Here is a 26,071-nt window from a genome sequence, read left to right as displayed (position 1 = left end):
GATAACAATGTATCGATGTAGGTTCATTGTTTTAGCAAGTGTAACACTGTGGTTGTCAATAGTGGGGGAGGTTTTGCTTGTGTGGCAGCAGGAGGTATATAGAAACTCTGTACTTTTTGCTAAATTTTGCTGTGAAACTAAAACTGCTATCTACTAAAAAATGAATTGCACAGGAGGATTTGATAGAGAAATTTCAGGAGCTAACAGACTGAATGAGGGTCCCAGTATGTAGTGACCTAACATTTAAATGTATAAGCATGAGGAATAATTTTACTTAGAATTGTCAGTCTTGGAGTCTATTCTAAAAATCTAGATGTCATGTTATTGCAGGTTAAATTGTACTTTAAATATATACAATATTTTTACATTTGCACACGATAATATGCTTCTTGTTATTAATGTTGGTATAAATCTTTAATATGAATGCGGGAGGGGAAACTGCTTGTTTTTCTGAGGGCTTATCTGTTTATGTCATTGAAATGAAGGACAACACTTAAATCAAAAAAATTGGAAACAGCCAGATTCACAAGAAGTCTCAAAACAAAAGAAATAAAGGTAAAAAATTTATCCTCTTGGCTTAGAATGGGGACAAATAAAATGATAGCTATTCAGTATCCAACGATAGCTATTATTTAAACAAGTATGTTTAGACTGTTATCAGAGAGAAATAAATATAGCTAAAAAATAATACTCAATTTGCATGTTTCCATTGGAGAAGGTAGGGATGGAGGGCCCCTCTTATCCAAAACATAAAAGAGTTAGTAAATTCTTTGGAGGCAGGGAACAAAAATCTTAGTTGCCATTTGCCTGCTGGGAACTTAAAGACATTGCCTGGACAATTTCTTATCACTATCTGATTGACAGACAATAGTTTGGTGCATTTAGAAGGAAGAGTGAGGGAGGTCAAGGGTCTGAGAAATAAGGGATGCCTTTTAGGCTATTAATTTTTGTTAACTGTAAAGCAATTGCATGGATAAAACCTTATAAATATTTTACAAATGACTTTTAAAGGTTTCTCAATAATACCTAATAGTTTTGAAAGTCACTACAAAACAAAAATGAAGGAAATCTCATTTTGACAAGACAACACTGGATCTACATTAGTTTTTTTTTTTCTGTCTGCTGTCAATTGAAACAGAATTATAAATATAAGCCTAATTTAAAACAACTCACAAACCTATAAATGAATCCTGTCAATGTAAAAGAGATGAACTTGTCTGATAATTCTTTGGCCTGTATTTTTAAATTTATCCCCTCCAGCCTGATGAGAGAATGAAAAATCACAGTAATAACAAAAAAGTGTCAGTTCTTGAGACTGTATTCTACCTTATTTAACTGGGACTACTTTACCCTTTCCATATTCTTAGACCAATTAAAATCAGAAGTGTACTCTGCCTTCAGGAAGATATGGTGCAGTAGTACTATGAAGTATCCCTATTTTTATTTGAACACTTCCCTTGCTGACTTATCCTCCTCTTACCATTTTAGGGTCCAGTGATGTCTCCCTAAATGTTACCTACTCTTTCTTCAAAGTCTAGCTGAAGGGCCTACTTCATTCCTACCTATTCCAGTCCATGGTGTGTTCTTTCCTTTTTCCAATCTGTTCATGTCTTTTGGCACAGATCATTTGGTGTTCAGCATTTACTTCTTGAAGCGCATCCTGTGTCTAAGCTGAGTTTAAGGAAAAGGCTTGGGGAGAGGAACATGCGGTGTCACTGTCCGTGGTCCTGAACCATCGTTGTCGGCTAAGGAGGTTTTTCTTAAGTGTACACTTGATTCCGGTGCACCTTTTCTCTCTGGAATTTTTATTTTTATTATTTTTTTAAAGTGGTGAAGTGCTGGTGACAAGGAAAATGTAAGGCAAGAAGAATTTGGAGAAAAAAGGAATGGTTAGAGATAGAGCTCTCAAGCCATTGCCTGGAGAGAATAAGACAATTGGCTTTGACATTATTTTCAAACAATCGCAGATGCCAGCTCGGGAAGAAGGGGATGTAACATAGCTGACATAGTCAATAAAGAAGGAGTGTAAAAAACGCGTATACCAAGTGATATAAAGCCGTACAAGTGTTGGCTCGAACAAACACACTGATGCTGGTGGGCGAGCAGACCAGAGAAGTAGCATGTTGTGAATGCAGCATAACTTGTGTCTTACCAAACTGCCATAGATTTTGTTTTTATTCTCTCTTGATTAAAAAAAAATTGTCACTTGGTATTGTAGCAGAACAAAGATAACTGTAACTGAGTAGCTTGTACCTTCTTCATTTCTAGCATTTCTGTAACAGTTACATTCCAGCCCCAGTTGATGGTGATGGGCAGAGTATAAACTCCCTATGATCTCTATGTAAAGTCCCCAACTAAAGTATAACCTCCGCGAGGACAAACACCGGATAGTAAACATTTTGTGATATCTTGAAATGCTTAAGTAGAGTGGCTGGTGCAAATTGGGGGCTTAGTAATAATCTTTGCATCAATAGAAGAATTAGAATGCCTTCCACATACACAGCACTCAACAAAGGCTCGTGAAATGAGCAAATGTTGCATTTATTTTAACACTTCCATCCTCTTCCAGGTCCTATTTTAAAGTCCTGATCCTCCTCCCTTTGGTACTCCAGGTCCCAACAAACCTACCTCCCGTATCGGTCTCCACCATCCTGCACTTAGGCCCAGCCCTCCTCCTGCCACGTGTCTCTGCCCTCTCGGGCTCACCCTTTCTTCCCACTCGGCAACCCCCGTTCCTTCCCGCCTCCCACCCACCGCCCCAGGACCTCTCCCGCACGGTGTCTCAGAAACCAGTCCTCGCGGCTTCCGGCCAGTCAGCTCCGGGCCCCCGCCCGGAGGCTAACGCGGTTGTCATGGACACGGCACCTGCGCCCTTCGGCGGTGCCCCTTCGCCGCCATCCCCTCCCCCCACCTGCGGCTCGGAGCTAGCCTCTCCTCCCCAGCTCCGCCCCTGCCCCTCTCGCTGGGCGCTCCCTAGGCCGCGCGCGCCCGCGTCCCCCCCTACCCCGGGCCTCCCACAGCCCCGCGGAGCCACGGGGACCACGGGGGGCGCGCGAGCGAGCGAGCGGCCGCGCTTGCGCACTGGCCACCTCCCCTAGCGGCGATCCGGGCTGCTGCCGCTCGCGCTTGGGCAGGACGCGGGGCGGGCGGGGGGAGGGGGGAGCGGCTTCGCTTCCAGCCCTGAGTAAGGCGGAGACCCGGGCTGGCGGGCGGAGCAGGAGGCACCGCACCTCGGCCAGAGGCTGCTGCCGCAGCTGCTGCCCTCGTCCCCGCCGCCGCCTCTCCAGTCCCTTCTGTGATTACCCCTCCAGCTGTTGGGAACGGGCGAGAAAGAGGAGGAGGCGAGAAACTCCCACCGACCCACAGAGGTGAGTCTTGGGCAGAGCATCCTCCATCCTTGCCTGCCTCCCTCCCACCCTACCTCCCTCCCATCCTCTCCATCCTCCCCTCCCTTCTCGCTCCCCAACCCTCCCGCCCTCATCCTTCCCAACATCCCTCTCTCCTCTCCCCTCCTTTCTCTCTTCCAGCCTTTCTTTCATCCCTTTCTTCCTCTCTTCCAGCCCCACTTCCTTCCCACCCTTTCTTTCTTCCCTCTCTTCCTTTCAGCCACTCGCCCTAGAGAGCCGCTCTGCATCCTTTCCTCTTCCCCCCCCCCCTTCCTTCACCTCTTTCCCGGTGGGAGATCCCTCGCTTGCTACAACTGTCCGGATTCAGGGGCTTCAGAAAATTGGGCACATATACTGAGAGATACACTCTTGCACAGCGGATGCCCTGCAGGTCCTTACATTATTTGTATTAAGGGTCAAGTTGGATGGAGTACTGGGACCTGGAAGGAGAAGAGGGTCGAAGAAGAATCTGTGGATTTGTGCAGTATTAGGGTGGGGGTGGGGAGGACTGTCACTTAAACATGTTGCCAACAACCCCCCACACCCCCTTTTAGCAGTTTCTTTTTTCCTCCTGGGAATTACATATTCCCAGCATGTGTCTCACTAATTTTAAATTAGCAGCTTTCCTGCTTTGACAGTCCCTGTGAGAAACCACAAGGAAAGAAGAAAAGAGAGGAAGAGAACAAGAGAGGAAGAGGGGAGGGGAAAAGAAGGGTGGTGGCAGTGGACGTTTGTATTCTTTTCCCCTAGGCCTCTTTTGATTGATATTTTCAAACCACCCGCCTAATATTTGTCTTGGAATTGAACCCGTGTGTCCTTAGTCCTGTCACTATCTCCTTCAAAGGCAGAAACTCTCTAAACTTTAATGCGTGTGCCCCATAGCATTATTTATGGAATGTTTTGGCCGGCATACAAACACGAAGGTGCATTGATCTGGGAAAACCGGGAGCAGAAGGGTGGCAGAGATGCACTTTTGTTCATAATGGGTTAACTTCTAAAGGAGGACAATGGATAGATAGTTTTTGGAGTAATGAGGTTATACTTCACAGGCTTATAAATACCCTATTTTAATAACATTAGTCACGTTATAATCTTTAACAGATATTCTTAGCCCTTCTCATCCACCTTACAGGACTTATAAAGATCTTTGAAGAGAAACATACTGTGTAATTGTGTTTGTGGTTTACACCAGTGGAAAAGTTGAATTAGCTCTGGGACCATTATTGACAATTTAAAATTTCAGTTTCACTAAATGATATATTTCACTTTGCTTTCTTTAGCTTGCATTCTAACGCCTTCCATTATATATTTTAACAGTAATTTTTCAGTCTTCCTTTTTGCAAGCATTGCTGCTGAAAAGTTTATTTATACGTGGTGGGACAACCATGCCTCAGAATGTTTAGTATATTCATCATTTTAGAAAGCTCCAACAAACAATAAAAGTATAAATCAGAAATGGAATATTTGGAAGCTTGTGTTTTGCCATATCTGTATTCTCTTTTTAAAAAAAGACAACAAAACCCAAAAACCTTAACATCCATAGAATAGCTGTATTTTATGTTTAATGAGTATGTGGGGAGGAACTGAAATTAATGGTGGATTCAGTGAAGCTGACAGTAAGATGCTGTGCTGTGGAGCAAATTATTGATTTCTTTCTTTTCGTTTAAATTATTATATGTCAGTAGTGCAATATGCATTTTGGCATTTTATGGGAATGTAAAGTAGGAGTTGAGATGAAGAGAATTACCTTGCAAAGTGATTGAGTGCTGATTTGATGAAGAGCTGACACTGTTAATCATCTGAATCAGTTTTGGAGAAGTAGGTGTTATTAGGAATGATGGACCTACCCCCTGCCTAAACTCCCCTTGGTAGGAATGCAATTCCATTAATGGCTTGGCTGACTCTTAGGACATGTGGCAGAAGCTTGGTTGAATTATCAGTGTTACCAACATCCTAATGCAGAATTGCAGTCAACCCTGTCTGTATTTGAGTGGTTACATTACTTAAAAGTGAACACAATTGTAGATGGGAGTGTTTTTGTATTGTTGCTGTTCCTTTTCCTGGAATGCCACGAAGCTAGTGAAAGACTCTGGTAGTAATTGTATATGAATAAAATACATTAGTTTTATTCTAATTTACTCTCAAATGACTTTTCCCCTTCCAACATCTCTACTGCTCTTTCTTGGTTGGGCTTCATAGTTGAGAGTGTTGCAGAGGAGGCAGCCCCTCGGTCAGCCCTGCTCTTTCTTTATTGCAGTTTTGCTACACAGAGTGATATGGGTGTATATCTCAGTTTTAATAATGTGCTTACTATGGAAAAAAAGGTACCTTTTATTTGTCTCCTTTGTAAACGTTTGTCCACTTAGTGAAAAAAAAATTTGCAAGTTTATTCAAAAATAGAAGGTAAAATGACATCTGTTTACAGTAAGATTTTGAGAAAGATGATACAATTAATAAAATATAAAATAGAAGAGGAACTAGTATCTTCAAAAAGCAGCCAGCTACTCTGACCATAATCAGTTTGCAGATAAAGACCGACTTTTGAGGAATTTCATTTCTGGAAGCTTCTGCCTTTAGTTGACTGGACCTTTAAGAATGTAGGGTACAGATAAAGGCCCAACAGAACATTTAGTGGATGCTGTAGGAAATATTCTAGGTACATTCTCTGTGCCTCCCTCACTCAGAGCTCTCCAGTCCTATGGTATGAGGTGCTGGAAGGAAGTAAAAGACACCACTCTCTTTGACCTTAGCTTATAGTCTGGTTTAGGAGAACAGGCATTTGCATGAGGTCATATTTCACAATGTCAAACAAGATCTTTGAAGAGAGTTTTAGATTTAAATGCATGCTTCACTTAAGTAGTAGAGAGTGTTGTACCCTTGCTTACTATTTAATTCTTTTTCTTCATCAACAAAATGGGGATTTTAGTAGACTCTGATTCATGGGATTGCTTTAAGAGTTAAATGTGTTAAGCACAGTACTTGGTACAAACAATGCGTGTATTGGGTAAACATTATTGTAATCTGGAGAAATGATTTTAAAACAATCCAAGACAACATATGATTATGTACTAGAAAGAAGTGAGGAGCAAGTAAGTGTTAGAGGAATTCCAAACAGGACAGATGTTTATGTGGCTGGGGAAAGATTATATTCAGGAGTAGCTCAGGAGCTTGGACAGATACTCTGAGAAAGGTTTCATGCAGTGTGTGTACCACAGCTGGAACAAAAGCAGAAAGAGAAGCAGCAGCAAGGTGTGTTTGGAAAGACTTTACTGGAATAGTTGGTGAGGGTATTAAAAGGTATTAAACATAGTCAGTATAGTTATACTATCCCTTGAGATGAGACAACTTGTAGTGTAGGATCTATTTTATTATAGAATGTTCAGCCACCCAGGGGGTTTGTATTAGTTCCCACCAAAAGCCAGATCCCAAGGCACAGAATCCAAGGTTCCAGGTCACAGCGAGGATGCAGACTGTTTTTGTTTTTTTTAAATCTCTTTTCTTTAAATTTCAAGGCAGAGGGTAAACTTGACCTTTCTAAGCAACAAAGGCTCAGTATTGTGATTATCACAACTCTCTCTTGTTTTGCCTTAACCCGAGAATATTCCAGTACTGTATCTTGGAGAATAATTTCCAGGATTATTTTATTTTGACACACATGAAGCTGGTAATTTTAGGGTAATTGTATCTCCAGAAACTTTATTTTTATTACATTGTTGACTTTTCCTAATAACAGCAACCCCCTCCCTTTTTTTGGTGTTCAAGATTATTAATGGTTCTGTATGGATTATGCTATTTCAAGTGTTTTCCTGGGAGACAAAGCTGTGACAGCAGAGGGTCTGTTTGGGAATGTGCACTGAGCAAGTTAAATATCTGCACTGCATGGATGGGGTGCCAGTGGCTTCTTGGCTACGTCTGTTGGTGCACTTTTATTTTCGGTTGGTGGTCATTAACTATTTTGAAATATATATCCATGAAGCAATAAGTGATATGAATTGTGTTATTTTGTCAGAAAAAAAAGATTTTCAGACAATTTTACCTGCAAATTAAAAGTGTTAGTATTTATAGTGCTCCTGTTTAATCCATTTTTAGTAGATTGACACAATTTGATTGCTTTATCCAAAAATAGTAAAATGCTCCTTATATTTATATTTTCATAGTTTTAATAATACAGAAAATGTTCTCATGAATATTGTGATATGTAGTTATAAACATAAATGTATTTCCAAAAGCTAGCAGTCTAACAGACCAGAGACTGTAGCATTTTTATTTTCTATTTTGAGGTTTATTCTCAATATTTTGATGTTTTAAAGATTCAGCAGACCTAAATAAAACATTTTCAAATGTATGACTTCTAGTCAGTTCCGTATTAAAGCACCAGTGATTTTTGACAGACTTTACATTTCTATTTTCCTCATAAGTGAATTTTTACCTTGGAGATGAATTCTGACTCAACCACAAATACGCATTCTACAACTCTTTGAGATTTGAGATTACTACCTGTGACACGTTATTAAAAAACACAAAGTGATAGTCTGATTTTATAAAGCTTAATTTTATAGGGCTTTTGTTCCTTTTTATTTCAAGGCTGTATCTTCATGTACAACTCTTAGACTATTATTTTTCAGTCGTGACGACAGTGTGCATTAACAGGAGTGAAATAAGTAATTGTCTTCCCCTGTAAGTTAAGGTGGTGACCAAATGGAGAAGTGGAATAAAGATGAGATAAAATGAGTTTATTTTGTTTCATCTATTGAGCTGAAAGGGGTTTTCTATATTTTTTTCTGTCATGCTAATTAAATCCACATTTTACTTGTTTAGAAGTGTACACACACACACACACACACATATATTTCAGTTAACATTCTTCAAAACTAGATCATAGATTAAAAAATATGTATGTAAAATCAGATGTTGGTTTTGCATTATTTTGCTCTCTTTCAGTATCTTGCTATTTTGTTTATTTGCCTTTTGGGGGGGAACCAAGTAATATAGCACCTGTGGGAGCTGCCTGATTGGGATCAAGATCCAAATCAAGTAATAACCCAGCTTGCTTCAACATTCCTACCTTAAAATAATGGACATGCCACCAGGGATGAGGTAAAATAAATAATTTTATAAGATTATAAGGACTCTAGAATCATAACTGAAAATTAAAAGGACATGTCTGGTATGTTGATGTTGTCTAAATTGGACTTATGTTGTTCATTACATATCTGCAGTAAATCCAAGATCTTTTTTATAGTACCTTGATGTTTCACAGCCAAAGTCATGAACTCCTGATAGAGATATGTCAGTTCTCCCACAACATAACCAGAAACCACAGTGATTCCATAAATGAGTAAAGGATCTGATATTCTCATCTGATTTTAATTGTGATTAGACAAAGATTTGGTGTGAATCCACTTTCACAAGTTTATCTTAAATTCAAAGTCCTGAAAGCTGTTGTTAAATATCATTAATACATCTTTCAGTAAAAAGGTAGAAATGCTTCTTAACTATCTTGGAAAGAGCTAATAGTCTTCAGTTATTTCTGGGAAAGGGGATTCCATAGTTCTTGAGAGTTTACCGCTTGTCTTCATTTTCTTTCTTTAGACATTGATACCGGCCAGAGTAATTCCATAAAATACGCTCCCCCCTCCCATAATATGCAGAAATAGCATAAAAAAGTATATACAGAACTTGTTGGGGATAATGTTTGCATCTAAATTTATCTCAGTATTCACTTATCCTTTCTTTGTATTTTTTATCCTATTACCTAGCGTGAATTTATTCAACAGGTTTTTTGTTTTTCGTTTTTCTAAATATCTGCTCTGTGTAGAGCACTGGGCTAGAGATTGTAATTTTATAAAAAAAAGCACCAAATCAGGAATCAGGGCACCTCAGTTCTTCCTTGAGGTTTTCAACTAACTAATATATGACTAAACAAGCCTCACATTCTCCAAGGCTTGCTTATTTAGTTTGTATTTTAAGTGGCTTGGACTATATGATACAGAGAGTGTTTTCTAGCTATAAAATTCTATAATACTACTTGTGAATTTCCCTTAAAATTTCAAAGCATAATGATTTATTTCTCACTGTGTCCCATTTGTTTTTTTCTTTTGAAACATAAACTGCTGCTATATGAGAAAAACCTTCATCTTCAGTGGCATATGCTTTCCCTTTCCTGAGAAAATTGCAAATTTAGCTTCACAGAGTCTCTGGGCCAAGGGAGAACTATGGCACATTTCCCTTTCTTACCTTTCCATCCTTCCCTCTCTCTCCTTTTTATTTTTTTAAAGATTTATTTATTTATTTGAGAGAGAGAGAGAGAGAGAGAGAGAGAGGGAGCATGAGCGGGATGGGCAGAGTATCTCAAGCAGATTTCACGTTGAGCACAGAGCCCTACAGAAGGCTCCATCTCACGACCCTGAGATCACGACCTGAGCCTGACCTGTGCTAAAACCAAGAGTCAGACACTTAACCAACCGCAACACCCAGGAGCCCCTCTCTCCTTTTTAAAAATCCTTCCTGGACTGAAGTTGCTACCTAGCAACTGTCAGTTGCTACCTCCATTCAGTGACTAGTCCGACTTGTTTGAGTAATGCCACTGTCTTTGAAAGACTCTATGGCATTAATGAATTTAGAATAAGGTGATATTTATTTAGGAAATTATATGTGCTCCAAGGTTAGTATTTGTGCCTTAGGCACAGTAAAGTCTTGCTTATCCCCTAAATCCTATCCCATAAGACTGTGTGGTCACCAGTATTTCTAACAAACTCCCATTAAAATTTTTAAAATCAAATTTGTTGAGGTATGTTTTCTATATAATAGAGTATATCCATTTTTTTCTTTTATTAAAGTGTAGCTGGCATATAATATTGTATTAGTTTCAGGTGTACACAGTATAGTGATTCAACATTATATACGTTACAAAGTGATAACCATGTCAAATCTAGCTACTCTCTGTCACCAAGCAAAGTTATTACATATATTCCCTATTTTGTACATTTATCCCTCTGTTTTAATTGTTTTATAACTGGAGGTTTGTACCTTTTAATCCCGTTTCCCTATTTTGCCCATCCCCTCACCTCTGGCAACCACTAGATTGTTCTCCCTATTTATGAGTCTGTTTCTGTTTTTTTTGTTGTTGTTTATTTGTTTTGTTTTTTATATTCCACATATAAGTGGAACTGTATGGTATTTGTCTTTGTCTGATTTATTTCACCTGGTATAATTCCCTGTAGGTCCATCCACATTGTCACAAGTGGCAAAACTTCATTCTTTTCTTATGACTGAGTAATAGTCCAGTGCATGTGTTCGTGTGTGTGCGCATGTGTGTGTCCGTTCATCTCTTGATGGACACTGAAGTTGCGTCTGTATCTTGACTATTGTAAATAATGTTCCAGTGAACATAGGGGTGCATATTTCTTTTCAAATTGGTGTTTTCACTTTCTTTGGATAAATACCCAGCTGGATCACCTGGTAGTTCTACTTTTAATTTTTTGAGGAACCTCTATATTGTTTCCATAGCAGCTATGCCATTTTACATTCCCAACAACAGTGCCTAAGAGTTGCCTTTTCTTCACATTCTTGCCAGCACTTGTTATTGCTTGTCTTTTTGACAACATTTTGACAGGTGTGAAATAATATCTCACTGTGGTTTGGGTTTGCATTTCCCTTATGATTTGCCATCTTAGTGAAAAGACACATCTTTTCATGTGTCTCTTGGCCATCTGTATGTCTTCTTTGGAGAAGAAATGTCTATTCAGGTCCTCTGCCCATTTTTCAATTGGATTGTTTATTTGTTTGATACTGAATTGTGTGTTTCTTATATATTTTGGATATTAACACCTTATTATATCATTTGTAAATACCTTTGAGTAGGTTGTCTTTTCATTTTTTTGATGGTTTTCTGTTCTTTGCAAAAGATTCTTAGTTTGATGAAGTCTCATTTGTTTATTTTTGTTTTTGTTGCCCTCGTTTAAGGAGACAGATCCAAAAATAATGCTCAGGCCAATGTCTAAGAGCTTACTGCCTATGTTTACTTCTAGGAGTTTTATGGTTTCTGGTCTTACATTTAAGTCTTTAATCCATTTTGAGTTTATATATTTTTTTTTATAATTTCTGGGGCCCCCTTCTAGTTTGTTTATTTGTTTATTTTTAATATTTTATTTATTCATTTGAGAGAGAGAGAGATAGCACAAGCAGCGGGAGCAGCAGAGGAAGAGGGAGAAGCAGGCCTCCGCCGAGCAGGGAGCCCGATGTGGGGCCCGATCCCAGGGTGCTGGGATCATGACCTGAGCAGAAGGCAGACGCCCAATGACTGAGCCACCCAGGTACCCCTTGAGTTTATATTTGTATATGGTATACAAAAATCATTGAGTTTCTTTCTTTTGCATGTGGCTATCCATTTATTGAAAAGACTGTCTTTTCCCCTTTGTATATTTTTGCTTCCTTTGTGGAAGATTAATTGACCATATAAGGCTGGGTTTATTCCTGGAGTCCATTCTGTCCCAAAATGCATCCATTATAAATACTGTTGTGTGTTGACAAATATACCTATGTAACCACTACTGCAGTCAAGATCTAGACTATTTCCATTGCCCTAAAAAGCTCCCTTCTGCTTGATCTGCTTTATTTCCCTGTTGATTAGTTTTTCCTGTTCCAGAAATGGATATAGATTGAATCATAGAATATGTACTCATTTTTGTCTCCTTTCATTGAGCATAATATTTTTGATATTTGTCTATGGCTTTGAGTATATAAACTTCAAGAAGAAAATATCGGAGAAAATCTTTGTGTTTTTGGGGTTAGGCAATGATGTCTTAGGTAGGACTCAAAAAGGACTAGTTTTAAAACAAATAAAGATAAGCTAGACTTTTTCATAATAATAATAAAAACTTTTCTTAAGAACACAAGATTTGCTAGATCTCTGTATCTCTATTTCTATCTCTATATATTGGACAAAGGACTAATTGTCCTAACTGTATATAGGACTCTTGAATCTCCATAAGAAAACAATCCAACTAAAAGATGGACAAAATATTTGAAGATACATTTTACTGAAGAAAATATACAATGGCCAATGAGGACATGAAAAGGTGTTTCACTCCATTATTTGCCCAAATAATGAAACTTAAGAAGCACAATATGATACCACTGTACAAACACTAGAATGGCTAAATTTAAAAAGACTGACAATATCAAGTTTTGGAGAGGGTGTGAAGCAGCTGAAGCTCTCATACATTGCTGGTGGGAATGCAACACTTTGGGAAACAGTTTGGCAGTTTCTCTTAATGTTAAAAATACTCTTACCATACAACCCTGGAATTCCACTCCCAGGTGAAATGAAAATATATGCAGAAAGACTTTTACATGAAAATTAATAGCAGCTTTGTTCATAATAGCTTCAGACTAAAAACAACCCAAATACCCACCAAATTCCCATTTTAAAGTTACTCTTTAAACTAGAGAGTGAAACTGCTGGTATATATATTTTTTGAAATTGTGCTATTTGTTCTAAGCAACCTGGCAGCAGAGGAAAGGGAATACATTCAAAAAGATTTGCAAAAGTAATAAGAAATCCAAAAGATGGGAAGGGCCAGGTGTCATACCTAGGCTTGATTTTCCCTCTCTTCCCTTGCCTCTGCCCCTCTGTGTCTAGACCTCACTGTCCACCAGTGGCGTGAATGATGGTTGCCACAATTCTAAGCCCACCATCATGCCACAGCAGTGTTTCCTCCAGAAAAATGAGGAAACCTTTGCCAAAAGTCCTCCCTTATCTATCTATCTATCTATCTATCTATCTATCTATCTATCTATCTATTTATTCATGAGAGACAGAGAGAGAGAGAGAGAGGCAGAGGGAGAAGCAGGCTCCCAAGGAGCAGGGACCCCGATGTGGGACTTGATCCCAGGACTCTGGGATCATGACCTGAGCCAAAGGCAGACGCTTAACCATCTGAGCCGCCCAGGCGCCCCTCCCTAATCTCTTATCTCACTGGCCAGTGCTGGATCACATGGCCATCCCCAATCCATTCAACTGCAAGGGGAAAGGGAATACCCTGCATGAGAGTTTAGGCTAATCAGGATCTCCTGGCTGGGGATGAGGTCAGCTTTCCCTGAAGTACTGCTTGTGTGTAGGAAATGAAAGGGACAGATGAGCTGAATGGCAGTTCTGTTAAGGAAAAGTAAGGGGAAATGAATGTTGGATAAGTGAGTTATAATTTGATTTAGAGGCCTGCCATGATATTCTCAGTCTTATGGAAAAGAGATTGAAGAGGAAATCTAGGATTATAGTCATAGTTTGTTATTGTGGGGATGTGTGCAAAAACAAGTGGCAAAGGGTACTCTAGGAAAAAAGGGGGGAAGAAATTTCGATTCTAATGTACAGCATGAATTAGAGGAAGAAAGAATCTAGATCCAGGGGAATAATCCAAAGTGGGCAAGCATACAAATAGTGACGAGCAGCGCCAGGCACATTGGGGCCCATGGAGTTGGGACAGGAGGCGAAAGTCAGTGGTGGCAGTAGTCTGGAATCCAGGCAGGCAGACTTGATTGCAGTTTGCCCATCTGTGAAATCAGGACCTCAGGCAAGAAGATTTTCATGTTTTGCTTGTTAAGGCAGAAACTAAAACAGTAATTATTCTTTCTTTTTTTTTTTTTAGGTGTTGTCAACCACTTTAGATTCTAACTATATTGAGAATAGAAGCCATACATTCATTTTGTTCTAATATTCCCATTACAGTCCTGGGCCCACAAAGTTTCTTAATAAATGCGAGCTACTTGAATTGAGTCCCTGAACTCCCTCTACCTTTAAACAAATCCTATAGAAGTCTGGTTAAACAATCGTAGCAGCCATTCATCAAATACTTACTGTTTGGGAGGACATAGCCCTGGCTCTATATAAGTAGGATAGGGTACTTGACCTTACGAGTTGACAACCTGGCAGGGGTGGAAAGTACCTGAACAGGTTAATACCAGAAAGAATATGATAGAATGTGTAGTACGGTGTGGTACTGACTCCACAGTGGCATGGGCCAGAAGTCCAGGTGGGCTCAGAATCAGAAATGTAGTTCTAGTAATGGATGGGAGAGAGATGGAGGAGGGGATGACCTTGTTGAGTACTTTTTAATTCAGTCCTGTCTAGGTCTGGGAACTGGGACAGGGCTGAGCCAGCAGGAAGATGGGATCAATGAGCACAGCAGTGGGAGAAGTGAAGTCACATCCAGGAGAACTGAAGCTGGGTTGCTAATAACTGCTCAGTAAGCAGCTGAGAAGTGGGACTGGAGTGAAGGGGAGAGGCTGGGAGTAGAGAAACATTTTAGCATTATCTGCATAGAGGTATCTCAAGAATGTAATAACAAGATACATTGTTTCAAAAACATGTTTTGTCTTTTACACTTGTAGTAGTACATGCCCATTGTGAAACATCTAGAAAATAAACAGAAAAAGAAACTTGAAAATAAAAAATACTGCAGTCCAACTGTCCAGTGAACATTTAGTGAATTTCTAGGTTTCAGCCCCACCACAAGTATATCTGAGTTTATCATGTAGAGGTCTCTTTAAGGCATAACTGAGATCATATGTATATGTATTTTTGTGTTCTGTTTTTTTAACTAAACATATGTAAACATTTCCTGGGATAACAAAAACTCTTCCTCCACGTTAACTCCTATATAACATTACTTTGATTGGAATTTAAGTTTCTAGTTTTTGCTTCTCTGCCTTCAAATATGGGTTGTGTCATGGGAGATGGACTTTGGGGCCCCAGGAGAATGCCTTCAAGATATAGGTAGTTAATGTCTATGTAGCAAGATATATATTTTTATATTTACTGAAATGGTAACATGGTGTTCTGTGCCTCATTTTCACATAGAGCGTAGTGGGTAACTTGAGTATATATATGTAAAACATATATATACATATAATATATATATATATATAATATGTGTAGTATATACATATAATATATATATATATAATATGTGAAGTATATACATATATATGTTATATATTATATATTTATATCTATTGTGTATTTATATATAATACATGTATATTTATATATAGTATATATACCTTATATATATATATTTTAAACTGCTGCCTGTTATTCTATAACATGGTTTAACCATGGTTTATTTAATCCTTGTGTTTTCATGGACATTTAGTTTATTCCTGTTATTTTGCTATTTCAAACAATCATCCTTATACAGGTTTCTTGTCCACATGTACTAGTGTATTTTTCTTAAAGGTAGACTGGTAATTGTAATTTTGAGCCATGAGGTTTTAGATTTTAATAGTTGATGCCTAATTGCTCTTTGAAAGGGTAGTACTACCTTACTTTCCATAGGCAGTTGGGAAGGTACATATTTCCTTAAACTTTTGCCAATACATTATAACTTTAAACTTGGAAAATTTTACCAATGAATAGGTAAGAATGAGATCTTTGTTCAATGAATTTGTTTCTCTGATTTTTGGGGAGGTTGATTACTTTTTCATTTGTTTTTTGGCCTAATGGCCTAACGTTTTGCTTCAGCTGTGATAACTGTGTTCATATCTTTACCCATGTGTTTCTAGTGGTTTTATTTATCTTATTTGAATTTATAGGACTTATTTATGTTCTCTGGATATAAAGATTTTGTTGTTGTTATACTGTTATAGCTACTATAGCTTATGGTATGTTGTGATATCCAGTAAGTGATGATTTTTCTTTTTCCAAATTCCTTTATTGTTGGACCTTTTCTCCAGAAGAGTAGGATAACCAGGTTATCTAATTTCATAAATAACACCCTTGGGATTTTAACTGGCATTGTATTTAATTTAAGAACATTTGAGGGGAAAGTAACAACTTTCTCATTCATTGTCTTTCCCTTGGCATGTCTCATTTATTAAGGTCTTTTTCGTGTCCTTCAATATTATAAATAGTTTTCTTCATAGAAGAAAGTCTTTCTTAAATTACATTTATTATCATCTTCTTTGTAGTTTCTAATACTGTTGGGAAAAGGATTGTTTTTCTTTCACATTTTCTGAAAGGTTATTACTGATAGAGAAACTATTCCTTTTCATTTTTGTGTTTGGTCTTATATCCCGTCAGTTTGTTGAAATACTTTATTCGTTGAGAAACTTTGTTCTTCTTGTGTTTTTCTTACCAATTTGTTAACCTCTTTGTACATAAAGATAAGTTTATGGTTTTATACACACACACACACACACACACACACACACAAACATAGTAGCATATAATACTTTTTTTAGTTTTCTTTTAATTTTAGATATTTTTTTAAAGATTTTATTTATTTTTTGAGAGAGAGAGAGAGAGTGCAGCCAGGGGGAGGGGCAGAGGGAGAGAGAATCACAAGCCAACTCCCTGCCGAGCACAGAGCCTGATGGGTGGCTAGATGTGTGGCTTGATCCCATGACCCTGAGATCATGACCTGAGCTGAAATCAAGTCTGATGCTCAACTGACTGAGTCGCCCAGGTGCCCCTAATTTTAGATATTTTTTCTTGTTAACTTAGATTTAGTATGAATGAGTCATTCTTCATATATGAAATACACTATAGTGTGATCTGAATGCACCTTTTTGCTTTAAAAACTCTTCTCAATACTTGTCTCTTCCATAGTAACCCAAATACATTGTTATATTTATATATAATATTTACATATTATTGTTTATTAGTGTAATTGTGAACCTTTTTCTTTGGAGTAAGCACAGTGTATACATGGATTTCATATGCTCACTTCCAAATATTTACTTGGCACTTTTCTAGGCCTTTATGAATATTTCATGGTGATGTTGTTTGTATGTGACTCTTCAAAGTCATGAACTATGTCTTTTTTAGATCTTGTACTAAGTTGAGTGAGCAGCATTCTGATGATGGTGATAATGTGCTTATCAAAATGCTCATGGTAGTAAACTTTTAAAATTTTATCTAAATGACTTTGTTCTTTGCTGATACTTTAAATATTATGTTCTCATCATTTTCATACAGAAGCTGTTATGCTGCATACCATCTCTTCCTCATATTCAGCATTGTCTTTTAGAAATATATAAATATTAAGACAGCCGCCAGTTCAGCACCACTAAGAAGCTTTAGAAGTCTTTAATTCTTTAACAGAATTTAATTTTTGGCACTGGATCTTTTTCAAACTTCCAGGGAAGCATAACTTTGGTTTTATTTTCATGATCTTTTATTATGAGAAATGGTTATTTTGAAAGAAAACCTTTCATTGATTCTGCATATTGAGAAAATGGGCACATTGCCTTGAATTATAATTACTCTTCTGGTCTAGGCTTTGTGCATACATATCAGTATTGATTTATCATAAATGAACCCATCACCTTAAAATCCTATGATCTGCATTAAGATATTCTAAATAGGTGATGTAAATTTACTATTGAAAACAGGGATTTTTCTTTGTAGAATATTGATTGAATATGGGTGTGAAATTAGTCGCAAGTGGCAGGCCCTGATTCATAGAATTGTAAGGAATTTTTATTAACCCTGAATCAATAAATCTAAGTTTTAGAAATGTAGTTAACTTTGTAATAGTTCTGTCTTTTCCTAAAGAACTACAGTGAGTCACAATAATACTAATTTCATAAGTTTGAATAAAGATTTCAGTGACCAGCATGCAGCTGTTTTCTTGTTCTAGCTGGCTTGAATAATTTGAGATAGTTCTATTTATCTGATGAAATTTTCTTGATGCCTGGCTGCCTTTGGAAAGAATTTTGTTTGCTGTTATGAATAACTGACTTCTTACATCCAGCTGTATTACATTTTATTGTTGTTCATCTTAATTTACAGTTGCAGAATTGTTCTTAACTAAAACAATGTATAAGAATACTCTTTTTTGAGTATTTAAAATATTTCATATCAGAATTATAAACATGTGACATAAAAGATTTTATCAGGTAGGAGAGCCTTGGTGCCTCAGTCAGTTGAGCATCTGACTCTTGATCTCTGCTCAGGTCTTTATCTCACAGTTGTGAGTTCAAGCCCAGAGTGGAGCCTACTTAAAAAAAAAAAAAAAAAAGTTTTATCAGGTAGAATGTTAACTTTGATCAGATTTATTTCCATTCTTATTATAATTATGAAACAGCCTGCCCTGTTACTATTTTGCCTTTCATTCAAGAAAGTGCAAACATTGTGTAACATTAAAATATCAAAGACTTGTATACTAAAAATTCCAAAACATCATTGAAAGAAATTGAAGAAGACCTAAATAAATGGAAAAACATCCATGTTCACAGATGGGAAGACTTACTTTTGTTAAAATGGTGGTATTCCCCAAATTAATCTACAGATTCAATGCCATCACTGTCGGAAATCCCAGCTGCTTTTTTTTTGCCAAAATGGCAAATAATCCTAAAAATCAAATGGAAAGCAGGAATAACTCAACACAGTTTTACAAAAGAACAGAGTTGGAGGATTTATACTTTTCAATTTCAAAATCTACTTCAAAACTACAATGATCAAGACTGTGTGGTACTGGCAAGAGCAAAGACATATAGATCCATGGGATAGAATTGGGCATCTAGGGGTGCCTGGGTGGCTCAGTCGTTGGGCGGCTGCCTTCAGCTCAGGTCGTGATCCCGGGGTCCTGGGATTGAGCCCCGCATCGGGCTCCCTGCTCAACGGGAGGCCTGCTTCTCCCTCTCCCACTCCCCCGGCTTGTGTTCTCTCTCTCGCTGTGTCTCTCTCTGTCAAATAAATAAAATAAAATATTAAAAAAAAAAAGAATTGGGCATCTATAAATAAACCCATACATTTATGGCCAACTTATTTTTCAACAAAGGTGACAAGAGAGTTCAATTTGGTGAAAAGTAGTCTTTTCAATAAATGGCAACTGAGTGTTTACATACAAAAGAAAGAATTTGATCCCTACCTCATCCCATGTAAAAAAATGACTCAAGAAGAAAATGCACCATAGATCAAAATATATCACATATTGTGTAATTCCATTTGTATGAAATGTCCAGAATAAGCAAATCTCCATAGGTGGAAAATAGAATAGTGGTTAGCAGGGTTTGAGGGAAGGGAGGGGTGGTGAATGAATGCTAATGGATTTGAGTTTTTGTTTTGGGGTGATGAAAGTTCTGGAATTAGATAGTGGTGATGGTTACACATACTGGTTGTGTACTTGCTAAATAATCACTGATTTGTACACTTTAAAAGGGTGAATATTATGGCATGAAAATTGTATCTCAAAAACTGTAAGGCAAGGAAATAAAATAATTATTTGTGGTTTTATTCCTTCTTCCATTTGGAAAGTAGATATTACTCCTTGTCATAATTTTAAATCACACATTTTTCAGAGGCAATAAACTGAAAGCTAATACATATTGTATAGTAGAATTGTACTGTGTTCATGCAACCACAAAAATGAATATTTTACTTTGAAAATGATATTTAACCTATTGTGCCTACATCTAGCCACAAAATAGCTGAAAAGACATTTTTTTAAATTGCCTTTCTTAGGTAAGATACCCTATTTAGAATACCAGGATGGGTGAGACATAGTTTCTACCCTTAGGACATCTAATGATATTAGTAGGAAACGCAGATGATAAACAATTAAGGAGTATGACAGGGAGTAGAGTTATACACAAAGTTCTAGATAATGAAGGAGTATTTAAGTAAAAAACTAGAATAAGGTCAAGAAGATTCTCATTTGAATGAGAAATTGAACATGTAGAAGTTTCTCATAAAGAAAGCAGGAAGGTAGGAATGTCACTGTAAATTTAGAGACCAATAAATGATACAGTTGCCAGAGAGCTTAGAGGAGGGAAGGGATGATGCATGAAGACTTAGGAAGGATGGAGAAAACAATGCTGATTATTTAGAGCTAGAGGACTTAGGGACCATCTGGTTGTGAGAGACTGAGGACAAAGGCAAAGCCAAAGGTAACTGATTTTTATCCCTTGCCCTCCTAGTGTGAAACATAGTCTGGGAGTAAGCTTATGTTTGGTTTTGGTGGTGTTAAATTAGAAGAGCTTACAGGAATTCCAGATTCAAGTCTTCATTAGACATTTACAAATATGTTCTGAGGTTTTTTAAATTCAAATTTGACATTTGAGGGCAAAGATGTGACAATTAAAACCATGGAAGTAGAATAAGTATCCCAGAGGTTGCATAAAGGAGTGTAAGAAGTATGGGGTCTGCATCCTCAAAAATACCAATGCTTAAGAGACAAAGAATGAAAAACATTTGATGGGAAAGAAAATGAGGAATTATATGAGGTATTTACCACTGAAGTCAAGAAAATAAGCAAAGTGGAAAAAAAAAAAAAAAGCATGGCAGAGAAAGAAATGTTCAAACCCTTGGTTCAGATTTTAACCCAGAACATACAGAGTCAAAGAAAGGTAGATTGTAAGATCAAATCTTGCACCTGTTGGTTGTTTCCATCCATGAGGTCTTTGGATGGAGGTAAGAGATGGCATGAGTAGATGGTGAAGGCTGAAGCCAGGAGGCTGTTCTGTGGCCGTTGCCCTAGGATTATACTGTCATGCAGTCTGCTCTCAGGGGCCGTGGGAGCTCTGCTGGTGATGAGAAGAGACAGTGGGAAGTGGCCACATCAGTGGTCAGACTGTGACCCCATGACCAATGCATGATCTGCCTAGAAGGCTGGCTGTGCTGGGAGGTAAGATTTGGTATCTCTTCATGCTGATTTCTGATATTTAAGCCAAAAGAATTCTAGCACATTCTTCATCTTACTGCCCTTCTCAATTATTGGTGTAGGTAGCATTTTAAAAATGGAGCTTGCTATGCTGAAGAGTAACTCTTGTGAGTTTAGTGGTTTGTACAAAATATGCTTTCAATAAAAGCAGAAAAAGCCTTATCTGTTGTTAACAGTGTGCCTCATGTCTCCAGCAAGGAAAAAAAAAGTATTTTACTAATAGTGTCCATACAACTAGCAGAAATTGTTTTTCAGTAAAGAGGATGGTTTAGTTTAGTTTGAATTGTTTTAAATAGAGCATCCTGAGTATTGGATAACATCCTGGGTGGGGAGTTCATTGGTGAAATCAGTGTCCTGAAGTAGGTAGGAAGCAGTGAGTTTCAGCCTTTTACCACTTCATAAAATTTTTGTTTTGTCTTCATAATTTCTATTATTTCTAACTTTTTGCAAAGCCCAAATTAGACAAAACTTAGGAGAGCAAAGAAGATGATGCATCAGTTATACCTTGCTTTGTATTAACAGATGGATTTCTAAAATCCAGTTATGTAATTATAACCACCTTTTGTAAATCATAATCATTAGGAAGGTTATGATTTACAGAAATCCTTTTGTAAAGTTAATGCCATGACTTGTTTTTGTTAGTAAATAGATATTGTAATATATCTTGCTTAAGGAGAAGAATAAATGACTTACCTATGCTCCTTGTTCCATTCTTTCATTTCTCTTGTGTACAACAAATCAATTTATAAGCATCAGAATGCAAGACAGGTTAAATTCTTAATTCTTACTTTGAACAAAAGTGTTGAAAACATGAGGAGTTGGTCCTCAGATATGAACAACAGACTTGGTTGCCAAACTTGGGAAATAATCAAATGTTATGGTCTTGCATTTATATACCTACTAATTAAGAAATTAAATGATATTACCATAGCAATGGAAACAGTCTCCTTTCACACTTGTTTTGTGCCTGCAATAATACACAACAGGGTGTCCAAGAACATTTGCCTAAGGTTCAAGACAGGCAAGGTGTGTAAATATTGACACACAGATGTGCACACAGGATGTTATTGGACTTTTAAAAATTATACTTGAGTCACTAAAATCATATTAGTAAATACTTAAAATACTCATTCTCCAAATGACTAACTGTATTGAAAGACCTAAAGGACTTCCGGAAATCTGTCACATACACTGAATTTGGTAAATGACTTCACCGGTCTAAAGAATTCTACCACCATGTCCTGTTGTGCTTGAAGATGCTGAACTAACCAATTGCTGTTACAATTCTTTTGAAATGAACAGGATTAATGTATAAACAAATGTTGCCCTCTCAACCTGCTTCATCTCAGGAAATAAAATTGTAGAGGTGGACTGAAATCCCTAGGGAGTAATTCTGCCCTAGGGATTAAGGGAATGACTTCATGAGATGCTTGGATAAGCTTTTTGGAGCTTTCTGACTCCAGTTAATTTAGGAGGGTGAGAGAGAATGCACTCTCGTTTTACTTCCTTCTAGCCTTTGTCCCAAATAGATGTTATGGTTGTGTTATTTTGCAATAGTACTACTGTGATAGAATTAAAATTTGAAGATGATTCTAGATGGATTCATTGAATATGTTTCAATGCTTTAAAAATTTCTTTCCTGACTACATTCCTTTGGTAAAGTAATTGATTTTTTTTAAACTGTCATTGACTATTCTTGACATATGAGTTTTTTAAACTTCTTTCTCTTGCTGGTTTCTGATGACAGATTTTCAAACCATCCCCACACCTCCAGGCTGCTGCTTAATGTGGTCCCGTCCTCCTGTCACATAATTTATTCTCCTGCCCCCGCCTCTCTTCCTGTCATTTCTTCCGTGTTACGTCCCTAATCTTGACACACACCTGTACCAGATTAGTTTTTCATAGTTAATTTTCTTGGCCAAAAAGCATTTGGTGTGCTTCTGTGGCTACCAAATTGAATCTAAATGCCTTAGCCTGACGCTCGGAGCTCTCCTGTCCCAAACACAAGCTCATATTCCAAAAAGATGCTCCTCTGTTTGAACTCTCTGCCTTGGCAGGTATAAAACATTGTTCCCCCGATATACATTTTCTTCTCCTTCACAGACACCTGGGACTCATTTTCTCCTGTCTGCTTAGGAGACATTCTCTGTGCCTTTCAAGTCCATCTAGTGTGCATTCGTTCTCGATGACCCTGTATCCGAGTCCTTACGATGGTCCCATTTCACTCTCCTCTGACTTCCATATCCTTTTCTTTGTACCCTGCTTATGTTTTATCTTGTCTGAGAGTTATCAGTGTGAATTTGTGGTCCTGGTTCCGTCTCCCACTACACAGCCTGCACACTTCACTCTGAATGTCTTTAAAGCCAGGATAACCTTTCTTCATCTGAGTACGTCTTTCAGTATATGTCATATAATCCAGTACATCTTCTGTGAGTACAAGAGTAATTCAGTAAACTTATTCATTAAATGTATTCAATTTAAATATATGAATCCTTTTAAGACGTGAAGTGAACAGAAGGCTATGTGAATGTGGGGGTATTTGGAAATGTCAGTTTTACAATATCGAAAACCATGTTAAGGCAGTTATTCTTCGAGAACTAGGAAAAACTCAGTGAGTTCCTGTGAGTTATTGCAGGGCATAGTCTTACATGATTTTAGTAAGACCATAACCTTTGCATTTTATTAACCAGAGTACACTAAAGAATATACAATTTGGTAATGGTGATAGGGACTATGAGTAACAAAAGTGACCCCAAAACTCATTAAGATCTTAATAGCGGCACATGTTTATAATGTTTTCAGAGTATCTAGAGGAGCATGATGGATGTGACTTCTGTGGGATACTAGTCCTGATTAATGCTTCCCTGAGCAAGTTCTATAGACTGGTCAACTTGGGGAATGATATTTTTGTTGTTGTTGTTTATAGTTTGAGAGTTTCTGCCATTAAACGGGCAAACACCCCAAAAAGCAAGCAACCTGATGCAGTTGAACCACATTTAAATATCATATATCCAGACATCCTATATTTGGCGGAAAAGCCTCTAAACAACCTGCTCTCTCCCCTGCTGGAATGAATAGCTAACTGGCATCCTGCAGAATACACCAGAGGAAACACCAACCTGGACCATTTATAAAGCTTTCGTTTAATTATTTTTGTGGCACAAATAATACTATAGTCAAGGATTTTTTTTTCTGAAGAGAGAAATTTTAACCCTGTGTCATCTCTGTAGCATGTTGTTTGCATTTCTGTGTCACCTTTCAGGTTTGTTCATGTTCATTTTCAGCATGCAGATGGTTTTGTGTTATTTCTAAAATTTATAACGTTTTCGGGGCACCTGGGTAGCTCAGTCAGTTAAGCGTCTGCCTTTGGCTCAAGTCATGATCCCAGGGTCCTGGGATTGAGTCCTGCATCCGGCTTCCTGCTCAGTGGGGAGTCTGCTTCGCCCTCTACCCTCCCCCCCGCTCGTGATCTCTCTCTCTGTCAGATAAATAAATAAAATAAAATCTTAAAAAAATAAATCTTATTTAAAAATTTTATAGAGTTTTTAGTTGTTACGTACACTTTATCATTTAGTGGCTACATAGTTCATTGTAGTTTTCAAACATTTAAGTTGTTTCTGATTCTCATTTGTAAACAATTTAGAAATGAACACCTTTAAATGCATAACTTTCTATTAAAAATCGGCATAGAAATCGTAAAAGTACAGATAGTAAGTTGAAGGCTCTCGTGGTTGTAGCCGTATTATTCAGTGTAACTCCTAGATCAGTTTATGTACCTTCCTTCAGAGTTTGTTTATACTCAGACTCTCCATTGTCATGCTAGCAACAGCTCTTCTATTCAGTTTAATTGTCATGACATAGAAATTTGTGAAGAGACATTTCTTTTCTACAAGCTGATATAGATGAAATTCACCTATTATAAAAAATGATGTATTAGTTTATTATAAAAAGCATAGATTTTGCTACCCTTAACCCATGACTGTCTAGACACAGATATATTTATTTTAGTGCTGATAGGGTTTTTCATTCTGAGTCACTCTTTTTCATTTTTGATATTGTGCTTGTTTTCTCTAATTTCTCAAATATAACATTGTACATGATTCCCTGATAATACTCATTATGTTTTAAGTAGCTTTTCCCTTGTGTCACACCTGGCTCCTCTTTAAAAAATACCAAGTTTTGGGTAATTTTTTTTTAATTTCTGGATTTTTAGTGTTATTATAACGAATTAATTTAATTTGATATTGAGTAGCAAAGGCCTTTCTAGGCATAAAAAAGGAAGAAATTTAAAAGTAAGCAGTTGACAGATTAAATATGACATACATTTTTAAATAATAAAGAAATGAAAAAATAAAGTAGTAAACTATACATGCAAAACTTTTTAAATATATATGACACACAAAGCCTTAATCTATCTCAGTTAATGAACTCTTACACATCAGTAAACAAAAAGTCCCAAATACTTCTTTCAGAAGAAAGGTGGCAAGCTTTTTTTCAATGAACATATTTTGCTTTTATAAATCAGGAAGAAATAACATTTATAATCAGGAAAAGGTTGTGATAAATAGAACATAAAACTGAGCATTTTGCAATGGTGCACCTTTCTGAGTCATTTATTCTTAGATTTGTCTTTACAATGACATAATTATATATATATATTTTAAAAATATACAGTAACTTATTACCATATGTAAATGCTAGCAGAATTTGAATTTCAAGAGATTGATCAGATATGAAGAGAAAGAAAAACAAGGCACTCAAAAGATACTTCCAGAATGAATTAAGGATAGTTGGTTAATATTTTCTTTTGCTTCCTGCCTCTTTTATGGCTGCACATTGTCAGCCCTGTTGAAGAATTGGAGAAAATGCCCACCCAATTATGATTAGACCTGTCTTGTCATAAAATACCACCGATGTTGTTGGAATGTCTCAAAGGATGCTTATGTGAACAGCTCTTGAGTTCTCACCAGATTTAGGCATTTATCATGTTAACTAGTTGGTCCTCAAGCTTCTTGAGGAGAG

General features: G+C 37.2%; 1 protein-coding gene across 2 annotated transcripts in view; it reads left to right on the top strand.

The window, feature by feature from the left end:
• The first annotated feature begins 3,041 nt into the window (after window positions 1-3,041).
• CTNNA2 (catenin alpha 2) overlaps window positions 3,042-26,071 on the top strand; it is a 1,073,854-nt gene continuing 1,050,824 nt past the window's right edge. The window contains exon 1 of one of the 2 annotated variants that reach the window (XM_073897478.1): window positions 3,042-3,368. The gene's annotated coding sequence lies outside the window, so the exon portion shown is untranslated. The remainder of the gene's footprint in view (window positions 3,369-26,071) is intronic. The other variant, XM_073897482.1, reaches the window with a different exon arrangement.

This window comes from Callorhinus ursinus, unplaced genomic scaffold, assembly GCF_003265705.2.
Source record: "Callorhinus ursinus isolate GAN/ISIS: 27379988/994484 unplaced genomic scaffold, GSC_fseal_2.0 scaffold10, whole genome shotgun sequence".
Classification (NCBI taxonomy): domain Eukaryota; kingdom Metazoa; phylum Chordata; class Mammalia; order Carnivora; family Otariidae; genus Callorhinus; species Callorhinus ursinus.
This window is presented reverse-complemented; position numbering and strand designations above follow the sequence as displayed.